Here is a 21,703-nt window from a genome sequence, read left to right on the forward strand (position 1 = left end):
ATGATTTGTCTTAAAATATGAGAGCCACGGTCAGCGGACTTTTCTTGATGCGCATTTTTGGAGTGAGCCGGTAACTCTCTGCTCAAGTAGACATTTTGCAACAACCAATGAGCTCTGAGGAAGACAGTAGGAGGATCCTTTTCAAAGCATCTGAAGGATAAAAACAGAAAATTATTGACACGATGCACGCTTAACCTAGAGCTAACATAGTTTAGCAACTCTCTGTGATTTAAATCCAACAGTTTTCCTTGTCATGAGGATCCTATTGTGTTGCTTTTCTTCAGACATATTTACCTTGCTGCAACTTCGGAAGAAAGGATACTCGGGCTTAAATTTGCTGGCCGGTTCAAGAGCTCTGCACAAGCTCAACTCTTTCAGCTTACCTGCAGCAGTCGCAAACAGAACATGAAAAAAGCTTTCCATTTCTAGGCATACACTATTTTGGTCATGTGAAACTCATGTCCATCGACATAACAATGCTAAATCAATAGATGCGAGCTTTTCTAATGGTCTAACTTCTGAGGCCTATTTGCACAGCAATGTCATTTTCAGCACATTTAAGTCCAATATGACCGGTTCTGCTCGTCTTCATTGGCTTGACATACATGAGATCACCCAACACATACATATGCACACACGAGAGAGCTAGAGGCAGAGAAGAACTATGGGGATGAATTAGCTCTAACACAGTCTCTCTTAACTAGCGTCGTGGAGAGTTCCTATACAGAATTTGAATCAAACACAAGAACAACAGAGTCTGGAGGAGAATTAACTAGTGATTAAGATTCACACCTCGAAAATCTCGCGATGAGCAGTTTAAACTTTGGTCTCTCCCCAAACTCCGCAATGATGAATGTGCATAGGAACCGCCATGAACTTCACAAACTTGATCAGATTTTGTCGCCTTACAAAGCCGAGGACTCTTGGGTCAATGCACTTCATCTCCCAAGACTTAAAGCTTAACCGAAACATCACGGCAATCGCCGGCATCTTCCACTTTCGCAAGGCAAATCCACAATTGCTGAGGCTCAGTTCCTCGCATCACCACTCATTGGCGGACAGTCTATATCGGAGACGCCTTTATCAAATATGATTACATGGAAAATGGAGTCCACTTAAGATTTGAAGACCAAAAATTGGCCCTCGCAGATAGGGTAAATGCTCTGCAAATTCATTTCAACCCTTTGAAGTACGACCATCTCATCACATTTTCCAATTCCTTAGGCTAAATAATTGCACCATTTCTCACTTTGACAAGCATCCTTTTTTGAGAGATTTTCACCCTATTTTCTCATGAACCTCTTTGGCATTCCCTGTTGGAAGAATAAGACCCATAATCTTAATAAGCCTAAGAGACTTGATTTCAAATTCAAAATGAACAACCAAATAGGAATGCATTAACCGAAAAGGACATCCTGAAGCAAATCCTTATCGGTTCATTTAGATTCAGAATGTGGCAATAATGAGTGTGTGCATCTGGATTATTATGAACCTCACACGGGTGGGTTCCAGATCTGTTCTTCATCCTCGTCGAATCTCGGAAAATCTCAACTGAGATGGCTAGATGCGATGAGATGTTGACGGTGGTGGTGTGGAGAGAGGGAAGGAGAGAGAACTGAGTAAGCGATAGAGCGAGCTATACGGAGCCCCGAGCTGATGGGTTCCAGATCTGTTCCAAGACTGATGGAGACTCACCAAGTTATTTTTGCTTATGTCATGATAACGGCTGGACGATTAGTTGGAATTGCTCTAAAGTTTGATTAAAGCAAAGATTCATTTGACGTGATTAATGACTAAGAGATCGGCTACCTAACCCAAAAAATAATAATAACAAATTAGGGAGTGCCCTATTAGAACGAGTCCTTTCTATGGTCGGATTCCAATCTTGCGTTTCTAAATAGAAGTGAATGAAAGAACCACATATGCTAGATGTCTACATCACGAAGAATCACACTTACCTTTGTGGGGATTTTGTATAACTTGAACACTATAAGTGACCCGACAGCTCGTTTATCTAAAAGATTTTTAGTGGAGAGAAGCACCATGAATTGACAGCTCACGTGGGCGTTTCGGACTCTGTCTCGATCGATACGAGGCTTACTACCGAAACTGAGGGGTCCAACTATCCTGGCTAAGCCATTTGGAGATGTGGGCTTCTTTGGCCATGGAGTGTGCAGTCGGGCGTTGACCCAATCGGATCGTGCCGGCTGCATGAATATCGCCCAGAAGCAAATAACAAAAGTTCGTCCACATACCGCCGGAGCACAATTCAAGATTGCAGAATCATGTATAAGTACTACGATTTCACCGAGTAACTTAGGACTTGTAAACAAAAGATCACTTCATATTTCAAAGGGGGGAAAAAGTTATGCCACTCCCTGGCTTTCCGAGTTAGCCCCTTTTCCTACCAACTCTCTAAAACTCGCACTAATGTCAAGTGCTCATCACAATTCCACATGTGAGGCGCGAACTCATTGTGGTTATACCCAACTCATATGTTGCCCGCATGTTATATTAACTATGTGACATCAATCCAAGCAATAACGCTTTTACTTTGTAAGACCTTGATGGATCCACAAGATAATTGATACTACAAGAATAAAGTAGCAGTCTTGAAAATACACAAATCACCTATATGAATATCATGATTGCGTTTCAAGGCATCGTACGCATTGACTCTTTCCTTTTGTGCACCACAATGAGCTATGTAGTAGACACGATCCTGTCAAAGATAATCTATAGCAAGTGACGGTATTTCCCTTTGGTTCCATACGCAACTATAGTGAAAATCATCCTAAAGGACTTGGGCACTAAGATGGCAAGCATTAGTACAACTACTATAGCATGTATAATGATTCCACTGCAGTATGCTGCATGGATGGAGCATGTAATGGTGTGCTTCAAGGCCCAGGCTATACACCATGCATCGATTCTATGAGAAATCAACTCAAGCATGAGTGCAGCGACGTTATCACGCTGAAATTAAACTCAAAGATTATAGAGTTAAGCACAAGGACTATTCTTTCACAATAATGTTGTCTCAATATTGTGCAAATAAAGGATTGTAATAGAGTTCAGTATAAAGTAATTCTTTGGCCAAATGATGGAATGTTGTCTCTATTGACACTTGAATTTTGCCAGCGAGTCGAACACGCACTGTGGTAAAAATAAATATAAAAATATGGTATGAAAAATAGTAAAAAATAAGTAAAAACCCAAACAAAAAACAAGGAAGAAAAACAAGAAAGTAATGAAAAAATGTCCAATTCAGTCAGAATTGACAGGGCCATTTCCGGTCTGTTGTGCCTGTTCCACAAGCGCAACCCTGACCGTACCAAGCCCATCAGAATAAGCCTCGGCCCGTCAAACCATGCGCGCCAGACCACATACAATACAATTTGCCTTCAATTGAAGATTAGAAGCATCAATGAAAGGACTCGCTTAGTGCACTTTTTTCATGAAAGGCATATATACGAAGTACAATAGGCATTCAGAGGCTAACAAAAAGGATAAAAAGAAAATAGAGGAGATACAAATTATTCCCCATCTTTTTTGTCACATTGTTGTTTTTCAATATGATGAGAAATGCAATAATTAATTTGTTGGAGTATGTTGGGGATTTTCGAGTCAATTACTGATTTTTCTGAATATGTTATGTAAGGAAGAGATACAAACAGGGAAAAGATTATGAATTGCCTGAATCCAACAAATTAAAGGATATAATTTAATAATACAAGCCCAACAAATCAAAGGTTAGAATTGCATAATTCAATAGGAGTAAATCCATCTTGTTTTGTACCCGTGTAGGGAACATTTGTAAGGCAGATATAAAGTGGAGGACCTCTAATTTTTTGTCTTCATTTTTTTGATGTCTTTTGTGGATCGTGAACACGTCAATGAAATTAAATATCGACCGGCCATGTGAGAGAGTTTTCAGTTTTTAAGATCACATATCGATCTCCAATGGGAGAAGGATGAGCGACAAGGGCAAATTAATCTTTAGCGCAATCACGAGATTGATTGAAATAAATGCAACACTCATGGATTGAACTTTACAAAGAGGCTAGTCTAAATAGAATGAATATCCGGAAAATAGGACTTCGACTCGTATGAAAATGCTAACCTTGACAGTGGTATCATCTGATCCATTAAGCCAAACGTTAAATGCAACCAATATCTTTACGTGCACTGGTGAAGGAAGAAGGGAATCGAGGCCCGCAACGAATTCATCCGCAACGATTTCATCTCTGTGCACATCACAAATAGGCATTCTAGAGGCTTCTTCATCAGTTTTCGCTTCTCCATCATCCTCCAGACGCTGTAAGCCGCCACTGGAGCCACTCCGCCATTGCTGATTTCGCTGCAGCAAGGTCTCCTCTCGTTCTGCTCTGTTTTCTGGTCAGGATGGCCGAAAGAGCACGGACCCTTGGTCGCTCTCCCTTCGCCGGCGTCGATCGTTGAAGTCGACACCTCTAGGGACTTCATCTCTGATCTGATCACCGATCGAGGTCAAAACCTCACTCTCATCAAGGTAAATTACACACACTCTATTTCTGCCGCTTATGAACTAAAAACAGAGCCCATGAGCTTTAGCTAATAATGTCCGTGAGTCAAATAGCTGGAGTGGATATATTTGGGGCACGTTTGTGTCCGGATAAATTCTCCTGTTTTGTTTTCACTAATTAAAAATAAAAAAATAAAAATTTAGAAAAACGCAAGTCTCAGTTGGGCGATTACACGAATAATTTTATTTGAATTTCGTTTTATTCATGTTCTTTGAGTTTAGGGAGGTCATATCTCTTGAATCTTGAAATAAATTAAAATTTTACATTGTGTTTTTCTTAGATAAAATGACTAAGGAAAATAAATGATATAAAAAGAATCCCGTTTGCTTTAATATTAGGATTACATTCTGGGGTCACTTCGATGTATGTCTTCATTAGGCTTGGTTTTAATTTTCAGACTTAACTTATGAGATTTTTTGTCCCAAGGCTTGATAATGAGACGATATATGTTCTTTAGCCAACATAGCATTGAGTTGAATTCTTGGACTTTAATTTCTGTATTTACTTACTTTCGATCCTTTGATTATGAGCTTGATTTATTAGGTGATGTTTTCATTTACTATGTTTTGATTATGTGATTTAAATGCAAGAGCATTGCCATGAGGATTTGACCACATTGTTTATTTAAGATATATTTGTCTCACCGCAAGTTGCAAGGTAGAGTACCTGGATTTAAATTGCTTGCCGGTTTGAGGGCTATGCACGCACCTTGCTCTTTCAGCTTTACCTGCGTCGATTGCAAACAAAACAAGAGAAGAAAGCTTTCAATCTCTAGGCACACCTTGTTATGTGCGACTGGTATCTACCGGCATAGCAGCCTAAAAACAATAGATTGAGTCTTTCTAATGGTCTAGCTTTCGAGACCTATAAGCACAACACCAACGTCATTTTCCAGCATAATCATATCCTATATGACCGATTCAGTTTGTTTCCATTAGCTTGACATTTCCGAGATCCCCCCAACACATACCGGTTCTGTACGGAATTTGAATCAAACAAGAGAATAACACAGTCGCATGGGGATGCTTAGCTCGTAGATTATGACTCCCACCTCGAAAATCTTGTGACGAGCAGTTCGAGCATCTGTCTCTCCCCCAAACTCTCTGCTAAAATTAACGCGAATGGGAACTGCCATGACCTTCGCAAACTCACAAAGCTGAGGATGCTTAGGTGAATGCAATTCATCCCCCGAGACTTCAAGCTCAGACCAAAACTTCATGGCCGTCACCCACCGTCTTCCACTTTCATTGAGACAAATCCACAATAGCCATGGCTCTGTTCCTCGCCATTGCCATTCGGTGTCGATCGCGATCGCGGATATTCTATCTCGGACGAGCTTTTATCAAATACTATTTCATGGATTCATTCTAACCCTACTGAACCGTTTCGTCGCAATTTTCCCAATTCCATAGGTCAAATAATTGCACCGTTGGATGCTCTCAGAAATTCTCACCATATTTTATCACGAAAGTTCCCCATGGGAAAAAATAAAACATATGATTTTAATAAGCCTACGGAACTTGATTTCGAATTTAAAATGAAGAATGACATAACAGAATGCAGAAAATAAATTTTCAGCATTCGGGAGATAATGCTGAGAATTTCCTTCTCCTCCCAGTAGAACAGATTGTACAGTTTATGGAACATTACTCCAGAAACCACCAAAGAGAGCAACCTACACTTGGCGATCTCAAAGTAATATAGATATAGACGGAATCATCTTTGCAAGACATTTTGCAGGAAGAACTAAACAAGTATCGACCATCTAACAGACAAACATGCATTGTAGTGAATGTTGATTTGTGATTCAGATTGTTAATATTAACACTTCACGGTGAGCACTTCAGCGACGATCATACAAAGCACTTGTAGCGTGCATATTGACACGCCAGCAGTGAATTTGACAATAAAAATCACACAAAAATGCCTTGAGTCTCTCTTCATGAAACTAAGAACGAAGAAGAAGATTATAGTGTTTATTTTATCCGATGCACGAAGGACTATCGGACGAGAGGAAGAGGTTGTCTGAGACAATGATGCTGAGGATCGGAGCCAGCGAAGGAGAAACGAACAAGTTCAGAGCAGTCCGAGCAAAACTCACTCGAAAACAGGTGCTAACAGAGCTACGGCCTGCCGGTGGAGCAATGATCGGAGATGATGCTAACGGTGCTGGGAGGTTTGTTGAGGGTCACCACACGAAGCAAGAAGCCGAGAGAGATAACTCTCTGGACGTTCAGAAACCTCTGAGCCTCCCCACCGTGTGTGATTTGTGCTGAGTGCATAAGAGTTCTGGCTGGCGATGGAGGATGAGCGACGGTGGCAACCGGTGGACTGAGGCGACGGAGAGAGAGAGAGCGAAGATGGAGTAGCGTCTGGAAATGGGGTTGATCCGACAGAGAATTTTCTGCTGAGGCTCCCGTTCGTGTGCTCCTCTTCCCGAATGCACGCGCCTCGTGAGCGTCGATGGTCTGCTACTCGGACGCTTGACTTTTTGTGGACGAGGTATGCAGTGGAGAGCAGTACTCTGATCAGGACGATTATGCTGTGGCGTTCTACACCATCCCGTGCGATCTGAGGTCCGCTGTCGCGGAAAAGGGGTTCGACTACTACGCAAGCTTCTTTCCACCGTGGCCGAGTGCTTCGGCCACGGTGCGTGCAGTGGTGTGCGGACACATGCCAACCGTGCGCGGACATGAGGAGAGTACGAAGAAGAAGGAATTTTTTTTTAAATAATTAAAAATTCGATTTTTTATAAAATAAAATAGTAAAAATAAAAAGTAAAATGTTTTTGGTGAAAAAAAGTGTTTGGTTTAGAAGTGAAAGAAAGGGGATGGAAAAAAATGGAAAATATTTTCTCCACTTTTGAAGAAGTTTTCTCTGTTGACGGAAAATGTATTCCCCAATCAGTTTATTTTTCTTGAAACGAATGTTGAAAAATCTGAAAAACATTTTCTTGAAACTTGTTTTTGGTGAAACAAATGTAGTGTTAATGTGCACATAGAAATTTCTTAAGCTTAGTACCGTAGGAAACTCACATGAATCAGTTTTTTCACACCAACATTTGCGAGTCATCTCTTGCTTGGGTTAATTCATAAGGGTTCTCGCCTATATTATCTAATTCATGAGGTTTGTTTGGGTATTATTTGATGGAGACATTCTCCGAGGCGTGTTTTCTTAAAAAGAAAAAAAAAGGTGATATAACTTGCATGAAACTCAATTAATTGTGCATCATTTAGAATTTATTTATTAGAGTTTAAAATTAGACTGTCATTTTTCTTTAAAAAGATGCCCTTCCGCTTTTCTCGCCCCGATTGAATTTATGTACATTATATGAAGGGTGGTTCGGTCTTTTTAGTCAATCTTAAGATGCGAAGTGGGAATTTTAAATATCAAGAGCATGCAAAGTGGTGTGTGAACTGGGCACCAAACGTGAGGAGGGTATTGAAAATTTTATACAAATTAAATTTATGGGGAGACAATATATTATCCAATTATAGCTCCTGTGAATTTTAGGAAATGAACAGATAAAAATAAGACATTCAACAAGAAGATTCCACTTTATACAAGGTAATGAGATTGGGGGTTTGCAAGGACTTCATGAAATTTGTCTTTAATGAGAAATTTGCCTATTCATGAAATGGAAGACGCTCAAATTTGGAAACAATGGAAGCTATGCAGATTCACGTTCAATCAAAAGTGACAGAGTGTCTTATGAGAATGAATACTTTTTTATAGTCAAATTCCAATGACGTGGTGTGTTTCTCTATAGTATAAACAAAAATGAATCAAAGAACTACATCACATAGAATTACACTTATGGTCATGGGCAATTTATGTAATTTGAGTATCATACAAGTGTCTCGAAAGTCTTGCAATGGAGAACCACGAATTGGAAACTTACTCACAAGCTTTGGATTATGTCTCGATATGAGGTTTATTACTGAACTTGAGGGGTTTGCCTATTCTAACAAAGCCACATTTGGCATGTCAATCGCTTTGGTCAGGGAGTGCACAACGGGCTATTGACCTAATTGATTTTGCAAGAAATCAACTCAAGCATGAGTGCAACCATTCCATCAGTGCTCAAATTCAAATCAAGGATTATAGAGCTAGGTATGATAACTATCCTCACTGAATGACGTCGCAATATTGCACAAATAAGGGATTGTGGCAAAGTTGGTTGTGAAATTATTTTTTTGCCAGCAAGTTGAACATGCTTTTCTGTGAAGGTATGAGAGGGCCTGGTCCGATCTGTTGGGTCTGATCCACAATCGTAGCCCAGATCATGCCAGGCCCATCAAAGTAAACCTCTGCCGAGACAATTTCCCTCACCGCAGCGCTCAATCCACAGTTTCTCTCTCTCTCTCTCTCTCTCTCTCTCTCTCTCGATCAGCCGAGTTCCAGAAGATTCTCCACTGCTAAGTGCTAATCGACACCAGAAATACGCCGTCCGCCATCTCCAGTCACCAAACCAGCCACCGTTGAGCCACCATTGACGGCTGCCACAGGCTCAGCGATAACACAACAGAACGCATACGCTGAACTTGACGAAGAAACTCTCTTTCTCGGGAATTCTTGAGGCTTCTTGATCGGCTCTCCTTCTCTGTTGTTCTTCAGGCACTGTTAGCCACCCCTGTAGCAGCTCCGCCATTGCCGGTTTCGCTGTAGCAAGGCCAACTCTTGTTTTGCTCTGTTTTCTGGTCAGGACGCTCGCAAGTTCACGAACCTTGGTCGTTCCGCTTTCGCCGGCCCCGATCATCGGCGTCGACACCACTGGGAGCTTTTTCAGTGATCTGATCACCGTCCGAGGTCAAAAACTTAAATGTCATCAAGGTAAATTCCACACACTCTGTTTCTGCAGCTTATGAACGAAACAGAGCCGCCCGTGAGCTTCAGGTAATAATGTTTGTGAGTAAATCAGTTGAGATTGAAGCTCGATTAACAACTCGGACTTGTACTGTTGTTGTTGTGAGAATCTGAAAGTGAATCGTTGGTTTGAATTTGTGTATGAGCTCCTTGATTGAAATGCGTATCACATGTTCGATGAAATGCTCGAACTAGATCAGTATGTAAATTCGATTCAATCCTCAAACCACAAATTCATATTACATAAATTCGATTTGTTCTCAGCTTATCGAACCCTTATTATTGCCGAATTTTTCGGAATAGGATGCTCATTTGTCAAACGGTGTTATGATTCTCGAACACTAATTATTTGTCTTTTCCCCAACAGGATAGCGAAGAAAATCCAGTTAAGTAATTTTTTCCATTCTTGCTGGTCCAATTTCAGTTTTCTAGTTTTTCAAGTCAAATTGCGTGAACAACCTCAATTGGAATTGTCCAATTTCTCCAGATTCTAGCTCTTAAGACTTGCTTGATCATCTACTTTCCATGTAATTTTGAACTTGGGTTTTGACCGTCGACCAATTCGAGCTTAAGACAAACTAATATACGAGGCAAGCTTTCAAATTTGAAGACATGCCATGAATTAAAACCCTGGGGTCTTTAAAACAAAAGCCCAGCAAAGGGATATAAACGTAAATAATTCCATAAAGATTGGAGGGATGGGTCAGTCAAGAGGGAGGGAGAGCATTCGTACGTTAGTTTTTCACGACCCAATCAGCCATTTTGTTTGCGGACCGGTGACAATGGGCCAAGGAGAGAAACTGAAACTGGGCCGAAGATAGCTGGGCTTTCTCCATTAGAGCTGTCTTCATCAGCTATACGTTGACCATCTCTTCCCAGTTAGACTCGAGCTCCAACACACTCTCTCTCCTTGACTGAAAACGTTTCAAAGCTTCGAGCAGGGGAATGGCTTCCGTCTAAAACGCCGGCAATGCTGGAACTTTCGTAGTAGAGCCATCCAGTAGAGCTCCTGTTTCGTTGCGAAGAATTCCCAAAATAGCTTCAATTGTTTCACCTTCAAAAAAAAAAAGCTCTGCCGTCATTGATTTTCAAGGTTTGCGGCTTAGGAGGGTTCCAATTCTTTGCCGATTGAGACTTGTCTGTGTAAAGTTTCAGATTATGGTGATTCCAATTACAGAAATTACTGAGCATTGACTTAGTATGAAATGATTTAGCATACACTGGTAGTTAGTATTTCCATGGAAAATCAGAAAAATAAAACTGATGAAATAATTTTTCATCCCCTTCACATTAGAGCTAGTTACCCCACCAATTAATTACAATCTGCACTTCCCAAATATTATCGTATATATCAACATCCGAAACGCTGGTAAAAAAGAATTAAAGAATTTGGAAAGAATGAAGAAAAGGCACTGATAAAGGCAGAAACATGACTAATAAAACTACCATTCACAGCATCAAATTCTCATGATGAGTGAGTAATGGGCAGTTAGATACTTCGCTAGAACAAGGTAAAAGCGATTGAGATTGCAGGAACCCCCTAAATCTTCGAGTTCGACAACGTCATCCCTTCCTTGTTAGAAAAATCGATCCTAGGGGTTTGACATTTGGCCATTGCTCAAGGAATAATCTATCTCGGAAGCATCTTTATCAAGTATTAACACTTGAAAAAGGGAGTTGTCTCCACATTTGAAAAGGTTGAGATGAAAATGACCAATGGGGTAATGCTCCATAACATTCTGACCTCGTCGTTACTCTTTTCTAGTTGCCTAGGTTGAACTGCTTGTGAACTTTGGAAGCATCGAATTCGGGAGAGTATATCCATATCTCCTCAAAAACTTTTTCATAATCCCCCATTAACAAACAACGTAAAGTAAGTCCAAGGTCCTTATTAATCGCAAGCTAAATCCAAAGTGCAAAAGCGCAAAGAAGCCAGAGATTTGAGAATTTATACATTTTATGCTGTCAGCCAAAGAATAGCTTCCTCAAGGTGGTGTCTGTGCACGTGTAGATTGGGTCCATTCCTATAGTTGTTCATGTAAGTCTCACATTAATGTTGTATATGGGGCTTAGGCGATCAACCACTGACATAGACTCCGCCCAATGGACCCAATATAGGCAAGAAATTCCCTGACACATCAGTTGTTAAACCTCATTGGATCCATAAATGGTGAAAATCCCAAAGCCTACTTAAAATAAGTGCTTGAATTCATTCAAATATCGGCATGACATTGGCTATTGATGAGATAAGCCAAGCTTGACATGCAAGTCCGAAACTACGACACGGCTTCATTCAATTCTTACTCTACGATATTTGCAGCGTCTCTCGCTACCGAGAGAAAGAATGATGATGACTCAACAAATGAGAAATGCTTTTTTTTTTAATCTTTTCCTGATGTTGCTTGGGCTATTTTTTACCATTGTTTGAGTCTACCAAATCTGATAAGCATTCATTCCGTGAACATCATCATACCCAGCAGCAAAATTAACAAAAAATTGGCTGCACTTACAGAACATTAATTCCTTCTAGCAAGTCAATGTACTCTCAGCAGCAAATGCCACAAAGTAGCCAACCAAGGAAATACTCCATCCTAAATATCTATGATGAAATATCGTTTGAGGGCAAAGATCAAGCTCATACAGACACAGAATTCTGATCAACAAAAAAAGGGAAAAACTGAGGCTGATGGAATTTAATAGTTGAAAATTTTTACAACAAGCAACGTTTGGGAAACATATTGAGAAATGAATCAACAAGACCGTATCACATCACCATGTACACAAATTACAATGTGACTCGTATATTGAAAGCGGACCATAATAGGGGCCAAAGTCATTTGCAGAAAGAAGGATTAATCAACCAAAAGTCCGGACTACTATTTACCAGAAAGAGAGCAGAGCAAATACCAAACGTTCAAAAGAGAAATAAAGATACCACATGTTCACAAAGATAATCCAGAAATCAGCATCATTGCTCAAAAGCACACTTGTTATGCTACTTCGTTTCCATTTCCTGCAGAATAGAAATTCAGCAATTGTTGCTTGTGTCTTTTACACTACAAATTGTAGCCTGCGTCACTCTCTTCCTTATTAAGCTAACAATTCAAGCAATCGTATTCCTTCATTCAGAACAACTGAGGGCCCAGCCACCAAATTCACATTCCAGACAATCGAAACTTACCTTGGATTGTTACTTGGATTTATCAAACACAAAAGAAATCATATTAATCTCAATTATCAGGTGATCCAATGTAAAAAACATGAGAATAAATTTTAAGCATGTGGGAGATAATGCTGAGGATTTCTTTCACCTCCCAGTGGAACATATTGTACAATTTATAAAACATTAATCCAGAAACCACCAAAGACAGCAACCTACACAGCAATTTCAAAGTAACATAGATGAAGACGGAATCATCTTTGCAAGACTTTTGACAGGAAGAACTAAACAAGTGTCGACCATCTAACAGACAAATACGCATTGCAGTGAACATCGATTTGTGATTCAGATTGTTAATATGAACACTTCACGGTGAGCACTTCAGGCGATGATCATACAAAGCATTTATAGTGCGCGCATTGACACGCCAGCGGTGAATTTGAACAACGAAAATCACACAAATATGACTGGGTCTCTCTTCACGAAGCTAAGAACGAAGAAGGAAGATTATAGTGTTTATTTTATCCGATGTAGGAAGGATGATCGGATCAGAGGAAGAGGTTGTCCGAGACAATGAGCGTTGAGGATCGGAGCCAGCGAAGGAGAAACGAACAAATTCAGAGCAGTCCGAGCAAACTGATCGGAGAACGGTGCTGACAGAGCTACGGCCTGGTGGTGGAGCGATCCGGGAGGTCAGTTGGAGGTCACCAGACGAAGCAAGGAGCCAAGAGAGATAATTCTCTGGACGTTTAGAAATCTTTGAGCCTCCCCACCCTGTGTGATCTGTGCTGAATGCATGAGTGTTGTCGTGGTCGGCGATGGAGGACGAGCGGCGGTGGCTGCCCGGGGGACTGAGGCGATGGAGAGGGAGTGAAGATGGAGACGCTTCTAGAAATGGGTTGACCCGATAGAGAAATTCTCTCTTGCTGAGCTCCCGTTCGTGTATTCCTCTTCCCGAATGCGCGCGCCAGGCCCATCAGAGTAAGTCTCGACCCAGACAATTTCCCTCACCGCAGCCCACGATCCATAGTCTCTCCCTCTCTCGATCGGCCGAGTTGCGGAAGATTCTCCGCCACTAATCGATGCCAGAAATCCACCGTCCGCCATCTTTTTCTCGGGAATTCTCGAGGCTTCTTTGTCAGTTCTCCTTCTCCGTCGTCCTCCAGACACTGTTATCTGCCACCGTATCCGCTCTGCCATCGCCGGTTTTGCTGCAACAAGACTAGCCCTCGTTCTGCTCTGTTTTCTGGTCAGGACGCCCAAAAGTGCGCGAACCCTTGGTCGTTCCTCCTTCGCCGGCCCCGATTATCGACGGTGGACACCGCTTGGAACTTTGTCACTGAACGAAAGAGAGCCAGTGAGCTTTAGCTAATGTTTGTGAGTAAATCAATTGTGATTGAAGCTCGATTAGCAACTCGAACTCACAATGTTATTTTCGTGATGATTTGAATGTGAATCTTTGCCTTATTTTTGCGTACGAGCACCTTGATCGAAATGCCTATCACTTGTTGGATGAAACGTTCGAACTGAATCAATATGTAACTTCGATTCAATCCTTGAAATGCAAAATCATATTGCATCAATTCAATTTGTTCTCGACTTATTGAACCCTTATTATGGCCAAATACGTTCGTATGCTCAACAAATGATGTGAAAATTGCTGTGTTGTGGCTTGAGGATCTCTCTGGTTCGAGTTAAAGTGTGAATTCTGTGGTGAAAGAGTACGAGATCTGCATGGTCGTCTGCAAAGAATGGAGTGTCAGAATCGCCATCCATCTTTCTTGGGTGTTGCTCTCTTCCTCATTGTCTGCTGATGCGTGCACAAGAGGTGGAAATTTTTGGAAATGTGACTTTTCTGATGCTGCGGTTTTCATTTCGTATCCCATACTTAGAGGACTCGTTGACGGAGTCAGATAGCTTGGAATGGATTTATTTGGGGTACATTTGTTTCCGGATAAATTCTCCTATTTTGTTTTCACTAACTAAAAAAATCGAAATAAAAAATAAAAATGAAAATCGTAGAGAAAATGCAAGTCTCGGTTAGGCTGTTACGGTTTAAGAATAGAATTTCATTTGATTCATGTCCTTCAAGATTAGGGAGTCATGTCTCTTGAATCTATAAATAAATTGAAATGTTACATTGTGTTTTTCTCATATGAAATGGATAAAGAAATTAAATTAAATTAAATTAAATGATATAAAAAATCTTTTTTTTTTTTTTAATATTAGGATTACATTACACTTTAGGGTCACTTGGACGTAAGTCTTCATTTAGGCTTAGGTTTAATTTTTGGACTCAACTCATGGAGTTTTTTTGTCCCGAGGCTTGATGATGAGACAATATATATTCTTTAGCCAACACCGTATCGGATTAAATTCTTGGACGATGATTTCCATATTTTACTTACTTTCAATGCCTTGATTATGAGCTTGGTTTATTAGGTGATTTTTTCGTTTACTATATTTTGATTATGTTATTTAAATCCGAAAGTAGTCATTGTCACAAGGATTTGACCACATCGTTTTCTTCAAATATATTTGCCTTACCACAAGTTGTATTTAAATTTGTTGGCCGGTTCAAGAGCTTTGCATGCACCTAGCTCTTTTAGCTTTACCTACATCAATTACAGACAGAACATGAGAAAGAAAGCTTTCACTTTCTAGGCATACACTTATATGCGATACTCATAACTACCAATGTAGCGAACTTAAATTAATAGATCGAGTCTTTCTAATGATCTAGCTTTTAAGGCCTGTATGCACAACACCAATATCACATTCAACACCATCAAATCTGGTATGACCAGTTCGTTTTGTTTCCGTTGGCATGACATTTATGGGATCCCCTAGCACATAGATATGCACACACGGTTGAGCTACAAATAGGGAAATGTTATGAGGATCAATATGCTCTAACATAGTCTATCTTTGCCTAATGACGTGGTCAGTTTTTGTACTGAATTCAAATCAAACAAGAGAACAACACAGTCGTGGGGAGAATGAGCTTTTAGATTAAGAGATTCACATTCAAAAATCTCGTGATGAGCAATTCGAGGTTCGGTCTCTCCCCAAACTCCGTGCCTAAATTGATGCAAAATAGGGACTGCCATAAACTTCGCAAACTCACAAAGCTGAGGATGCTACTTAGGTGAATGCAATTCATTTCCCCAAGACTTCAATCTCAGACCGAAGCATCACGGCCATTGCCAACATCTTCCTCCCTCAATGACATTCGACATTTGGTGGTGGATACTCTATATCGGACGCGGCTTATATCGAATACGATTTCATGGAAAATGGAGTCCCCCTTCTTATCTCGGAGACCAAAATTGGCCCTCATATATTCATTCCAACCCTTTGATAACTAAATCATCTCATCACATTTTTTTTCCAATTCCACAGCACACTTTCTCAGAAGCATTTCACACTGAAGTTCGCCAGATAGAATGGTCTTGAAGCTATGTAGTGTCTTCGGCATGAAACATAAAATCATTTTCTTTTGTAGTCGATCATAAATTTTATTTCTCATTGATATAATGAAACTTCTGACAACTAAAACCATTTGAATCAGGTTGTAGCATAAATGATTCAATTTTTAAATTTCTCAAAAATATCAATAAAGATTTCAAAAGATATATAATATTTTGATGTACAATTGGATACCTTCAATTTCATGAATCCGAATTTGTTGTTAAGTCCGATTCAAAGAGAATATAAAAGTATCGGGGAGGCAAATCCATGCACAAGATAAAATCCCCACATTTCATGGTTTAGCATGTTGAGTTGAGAATTGAGAATAAGGGATTATGTGATTATTTCTCTTTTTAACTAATTTGGATGGAATTATCATTATTGATAGTTATATTAACATCTTATTTAATGTTTCGGTTATGCTAATAAGGTAATTTCTAGTCAAAGCAAGGTAAACAGGAATAATATATCAGAATAAAGATTTGATGTAGTAAAAGCTCACATTTTTTTTTTGCGTATTGGTTAATTAAATGCTTATGATTTAACATTAACAAGATCACAATCACTGAGTTAGCCAAGACAAGATGAATAACCTCAAGTTTATGGATGTATTTAAACATAAATTGCAGCAAACGATCCTGCTGCGGCTGCAGCAATTATTTGAGATCATCAACAATAATGAACTTGCACCTGAGCTTCGCGGCTATATTTCACAAGCTCAACTTAACTTGCGTTCAAAGAACGGATCCACGATCTCAAAAAATCTGAAGTAGAATTGCATTCTTCAATTGAAAAGTCACAAGAGTGATCCTAGCAACTCACAACATCACAACAACCCGTAGAAAATCTAAAAATGAGCTCAAAAAAGAAAACAAAGACACCTTCAAGGTGAATTTGCGTCCTAATCGAGGCTTAGGGTTTGACTCGCTAAGATTTTATCTCACCCCGTCGTGGGCTAACATTTTTCAAAGCTGTAGCGTCGAGATATGCTGAGTGTGGATGTGGTGGGCATGAGATGCAACAACTTTTGGTTGGCCCTGCTGTTAGCAAAGTTTAAGGTGACCCTGATCCCTGAGGTTTTTGAGAAGGTTGGTTGGAAGTTGCTAGTGTAAGGACTTGTAAATCATTAAACTTCCTAGGGACAACAATGGATAAATAAGTCGTGATTTTTATGGGAAAATCGTGGTTGTGTTTTACCATCCCTATATTTGTTTATTGGCTGGGTGTTTATTTAATTCGCTTCTGCATGTGCTTAATTGATAAGATAAAAAAAAGAAAAAAGAATGGGTTGGCGACGCGTCCTGCGACGTCACATTTTCAGTTGACCATCAAGGGATGTTCAGACGCTTGAGGTTGGGGCCATGACACCATTTATCCGATGTCTTATCAAATTGTTGCAGCTTGTGGACTTGAGCAACATGCATAGCTTTTCTTTTCTTTTCTTTTTCCCCAATGACAGAGCTTTATTGATTTGGAATCTTATGAAGATATTCAAATCATTATAGTCTGAAAAAAGGACAAATAGATTGCATGGCGATCAAGGCAAAGATGCTTGATAGTAAGACATTGAAGGCAAGCGAAAAAAGGAGTGACAATGGTTCCAAGAACACATGCCACCATGAAGCGCTTGGTGGAAGTTGCATCACGGGAGAACTTTAGGCTGGTTTTCATCTTGGAGATATACGGTCCAATTCACCTTGTTGATTCTAATTGTATGAGCTAAAGACAGCATTGCATTTTAGTGATAATTGTTTCATTTCACAAGCGTAAAGCCAGAGAATCCAAACTATAATTTATACATTGATTAGTGCAATAATGATATGGAACAACTTATTATTTTTTGTGAGAGGTATGGCACAGTGGGGTTTGGTAGAACAAAATGGTCATGCCAAATCCAGCAGTTGACATTAATTTTCTTTTATTTGATGGTTGAGATCATGCACGTAAGTTCAAGGCCATTACTTTGTTGCATCAATTTTCGTCGGTTAAATCTATGTATCTATGCAACTACTCTTCTTTTTAGAATAGTAAATAATTGTTGAAAGGATGTTGTGGAAACCCAAATCAAGTATATTGCACTTTATCACCATTGGTGAGGGACAATTGATTATGAATCCTTTGTAGATATTTAATCATTGAAGTAAAAAAAAAGGACAAACATATCATTTGGTGAACGAGGCAAAGATGCTTGAGCGTGCATCATTGATGCGAAGTGACAAAAGGAGCAACGAGAGGTTTGAGGAATCTGCCAAGCTATTCTCCAAACTCAAAGCTCTATAAGACAAAAGAGTACATTTGGACCTCACTTATGTTGGCATGGTACAATCATGAGACTGTGGTAATAATGCATGGCTGCCTTCTTCAAATAAGAACTTTAATAATTAAAATATTCACCTCGTAATGCTTTATGTTAATAGCAACTCATATTTTCAAGTACCTACCATTTGTAAAAGACGTGATTTAATTAAAAACCGTCAAAAGATTGCGATGCGAGAAAAGACATGGTTTATAAAACTACAAGCGACATTACCAAATTCTTGTGATTGATGTTCAAACCTTGCAAAGAATAAGGCATATGCAATTTAGTCTTCATCGTTTCAATAAGATGTGATAGATCATTCACGTAAGTTCAAGGCCATCACTTTGTTGCATCAATTTTTGTCGGTTAAATCTATGTATGCATGCAACTACTCTTCTTTGTAAATAACTATTGAAAGGATGTTGTGGAAACCCCCATTAAGCATAGTGCACTTTATCACTATAAAAAAGGACAAACAGATCACTTGGTGACTGAGACAAAGATGCTAGACCGTGCATCGTTAATGCAAAGTGACAAATGGAGCAACGAGAGGTTTGAGGAATCTACAAAGCTATTCTCCATACTTAGAGCTCTATAAGAAAAAAGAGTACAGTTGGACCTCACTTATGTGGGCATGGTACAATCATGAGACTATGGCAACAATGCATGGCTGCCTTCTTGATATAAGAACTTTAATAATAAAAATATTCACCTCATAATGCTTACTGTTAATAGATACTCATATTTTCAAGTACCTACCATTTGTAAAAGACATGATTTAATTAAACATTGTCAAAAGATTGCGATGCGAGAAAAGACATGGTTTATAAAACTACAAGCAACATTACTAAACTCTTGTGATTGCTGTTCAAACTTGGCAAAGAACAAGGCATATGTAATTTAGTCTTCATCATTTCAATAAGATGTGATGGATCATCGGTTTCTCCATGCACAATATCTAGATGACTCAGAGTTGCAATTTCGTCACTCCCTCAACATATCCCTCAGAGAATACAAAGAGACTTGTCTGCCCACGCGCATGTTTGAAGAAGCAATGCATGAATATGAAAGACCATAATATAAGCACATAAGAAATGAGAGAACACAATAATATGGATATTCACAGCCTTAGCTATATGAATGCGGACTCAAAAGGGAGTGGGGACACCCCATTTATCTTATGTCTTGTCAAATTATTGCATCTTGTGGACTAATGCAACATGCATAGCTTTTTCTTCTTCTTCTTCTTTTCCATTGACAAAGCTCTATCGATTTGGAATCTTATGAAGGTATTTAGATCATTATAGTATGAAAAAAGGAAAAATAGATCGCATGGCGATCAAGGCAAAGATGCTTGATAGTAAGACATTGAAGGGAAGTGAAAAAAGGAGTGACAATGGTTCCAAGAACACATGCCACCATGAAGCGACACGTGGAAGTCGCTTCACAGGAGAACTTTAGGCCTGTTTTCATCTTGGAGATATATGATCCAATTCACCTTGTCGATTCTAATTGGATGAGCTAAAGACATCATTACATTTTAATGATAATTGTTTCATTTCACAAGCTTAAAGCCAGAGAATCCAAACTATAGTTTATACATTGATTAGTGCAATAATGATATGGCATAGCTTATTATTTTTGGTGTGAGGTATGGCACAGTGGGGTTTGGTAGAACAAAATGGTCATGCCAAATCCAACAGTTAACATTAATTTTCTTTTATTCAAAGGCTGAGATCATGCATGTGTTTAGCCAAATTCAACTAATGATTGCCCTAGTTTGGTTAAAAAAATATGAAGCCTTTAATAGAAATTTTAAGTGTCAACATTTGTCATTGGAAAACATCTATTGAGATGCAATAGGACTGGACCATGATGATGTCTTTTTTCATGGATATATATGTGTATATGGTGTCTTTTTTCATGGATATGTGTGTGTGTGTGTGTGTGTGTGTGTGTGTGTGTGTGTGTGTGTGTGTGTGTGTGTGTGTGTGTGTGTGTGTGTGTGTGTGTTAAGGTGATTGGTTACAGAGTGAGTAATTTCCAATCTAGTAATTTGGAAACTATCTTGTTGGAATCAGTTCCCAATTTTGAAGCCAGATACTAAACTAATCAACTTTGGAATGTGCCTTTTTTTTCTTTTTTATTTATTTATTAGATATACAATATGCATTGTGTCAAATATGAATACATGTCTTATAAACATCAAATAGAATCAGATTTGGTAAATGAGAAGTAAATCTTCATAGACCACAACTCCTTTGAGGTAATTCATTGTGCAAGAGAGATGTGAGATCAAAGAAACCTACTAAAGTGAGAACTTTTCAAGAGGGAAAAGATCAAAGAAATCGAGTATTAGCGATAGAGAGAGTGAGACAGCTAAGAGTCTGTTTGCGTGAGAGAGAGAGAGAGAGAGAGAGAGAGAGAGAGAGAGAGAGAGAGAGAAGTAGTCGTGCAAAAAGGTTCCCAAATTTTGTGTTGGTTTTGACCGAGAAGTAGTCGTGCAAAAAGGTTCCCAAATTTTGTGTTGGTTTTGACCAATTCTACCCTAGAACCAGCCTTGACAAGTTTGTTTCTTGGGTAGAATCGACCATTACAATGCATAGAAACCAAACCTATCAAAGTCAATTTCCAAATTTTTTACAGAGGCACCAAACTGGTCTTTTATGAACCGACCAAGATGGACTGGTTCCAAGGTTGAATAGGTCTGATTACACGCCCCTAATATTTATGGCTTTCTATGTTGGAATTTAAGTGATTCATTCTAAAATAATACTATAAAAAAAGTCTCACAACATCATACACGGTATCAAAGGAAGATTTTTAAGTTCAAGTTATTTAAAACCCCTTATTTGTCTTTTTTTATTATATGTTTCCACTCTTAGCCTCAGGACGAGGGCATTGTGGGCCCTCCCCATTGCCAACAAGAGTCATTAACCGTTGCTAGGGCCCAAGTTATTTCGCCGGCTAGAAATCCTACGAAGGAAAAAGAAAAAAGAAAAGAAAAAAAAGAAAGAAAAAAAGAAATTTCATAAAACTTATTAAAATATTACATAAATCATCATCATCACTTTTGGTATAACCTAAAATATAAAAAAAATGGGAGGAAATAATTGTGAAATTTCTATGTATTTTAATGTGCATAGAAGAAGAGAACATAAGATAAGCTTTATTAAATGACCATCTAAAATAAAATAACAATCAAGGATATGTATAATCCAAATAAAATATAAGCGCAATCTTGAGAGATGAGGATACTCAAAAGGAATATCCTAATTAACTCTAACAATATGTTCGATTAAAATGTGCACATCAAATCCAAAAAAGTGAAAGGCACACACC

General features: G+C 39.1%; 1 long non-coding RNA gene across 2 annotated transcripts in view; it reads right to left on the reverse strand.

Moving 5' to 3' along the window:
* LOC120289406 overlaps nt 1-21,703 on the reverse strand; it is a 46,996-nt gene continuing 25,293 nt past the window's right edge. Inside the window, exons 1-3 of one of the 2 annotated variants that reach the window (XR_005547370.1) lie at nt 793-1,186; nt 295-383; nt 1-150 (exon numbers count right to left, since the gene is read on the reverse strand). This is a non-coding gene — a long non-coding RNA (uncharacterized LOC120289406). Of the gene's footprint in view, nt 151-294; nt 384-792; nt 1,187-21,703 lie in introns of those variants that run through there. The other variant, XR_005547369.1, reaches the window with a different exon arrangement.

Source organism: Eucalyptus grandis, chromosome 11 (genome assembly GCF_016545825.1).
Source record: "Eucalyptus grandis isolate ANBG69807.140 chromosome 11, ASM1654582v1, whole genome shotgun sequence".
NCBI classification, from domain to species: Eukaryota; Viridiplantae; Streptophyta; class Magnoliopsida; order Myrtales; family Myrtaceae; genus Eucalyptus; species Eucalyptus grandis.